A 1213-nucleotide genomic window follows, 5' to 3' on the forward strand; every position below is an offset into this window, starting at 1 on the left:
GCCTCAGGCAGAGTGTGTTCAACAGTAGTCTTCTTTGGTTCCGCCACTTTCTCCTTTTGCTTAGATTCTTCATCTCTAACTTCAGCTTCGACTTCTTTTGCCTTTTCAGCATCAGCTACTTTTCCAGACCTTAAGGTAATAGCCTTGACTTGCTCTTTAGCTTCCTTCCTGCCTGGTACTTCCGTGTCACTGGGAAGAGTGCCAGGTTGACGATTGAGCACTGCATTGGCTAATTGACCGATTTGATTTTCCAAGGTCTTGATAGAAACCGCCTGACTCTTGCACAACAGCTTAAGTTCCTCAAAATCAGCACTAGTAGGTGCAGCTGCACTTCCCTGTTGAGGATATGATTGCCTTGTAGCATACTGCTGTGGTTGCTGGAATCCAGGTGGGTTAAACTGTTTACTTACTCCTTGCTGATATGTTGGCTGAATAGCATTCTGATTATTCCCCCAGCTGAAATTTGGATGATTTCTGTTGTTAGGATGATAGGTCGCTGGCACAGGCTGCTGTTGTCGCTGATAATTATTCACATACTGAATAGATTCGTTGACAAGAGAACACTGATCCGTAGCATGAGAACCTGCACAAAGCTCACAAACCATAGCTATTTGATTAACTCCATACGTAGCCAAAGAATCAACCTTTATTGATAGCGCTTGGAGCTGGGCTGCAATAGCGGTGGCTGCATCAACTTCCAGAATACCTGCTACCTTGCCTGACGTCATCCTCTGAGTTGGGTTTTGATGCTCATTTGCAGCCATCGTCTCGATAAGATTATACGCCTCAGTATAGCTTTTAGCCCATAAGGCGCCTCCAGCTGCTGCATCGAGCATGGGCCGAGATTGGGCCCCCAAACCATTATAAAAACCAGTGATTACCATCCAATCTGGCATTCCATGATGTGGACATTTTCTCAACATTTCCTTGTAGCGTTCCCAAGCCTCGCACATAAATTCTGTAGGTTGCTGCGCAAACTGAGTAAGAGCACTCCTCATAGCAGCAGTCTTTGCCATTGGATAAAACTTCACCAGAAACTTTTGCGCAAGATCTTGCCACGTAGTGATGGACCCAGCTGGTTCAGAATGTAACCAGTCTTTTGCCTTATCCCTCAGTGAGAATGGGAAAAGCCTCAACTTGATAGCCTCATTAGTCACGCCATTATACTTAAAAGTGCTGCAGATCTCGACAAAATTCCTTATGTGCATGTTGG

General features: G+C 45.3%; 1 non-coding gene across 1 annotated transcript; it reads left to right on the forward strand.

Annotated features, from left to right (window-relative positions):
• The first annotated feature begins 894 nt into the window (after positions 1-894).
• LOC141715734 (small nucleolar RNA R71) lies at positions 895-1001 on the forward strand. Its single transcript, XR_012572485.1, has one exon. It is a non-coding gene; the product is annotated as a small nucleolar RNA R71 (small nucleolar RNA).
• Positions 1002-1213: the final 212 nt, after the last annotated feature.

This window comes from Apium graveolens, chromosome 3 (genome assembly GCF_009905375.1).
Source record: "Apium graveolens cultivar Ventura chromosome 3, ASM990537v1, whole genome shotgun sequence".
Classification (NCBI taxonomy): domain Eukaryota; kingdom Viridiplantae; phylum Streptophyta; class Magnoliopsida; order Apiales; family Apiaceae; genus Apium; species Apium graveolens.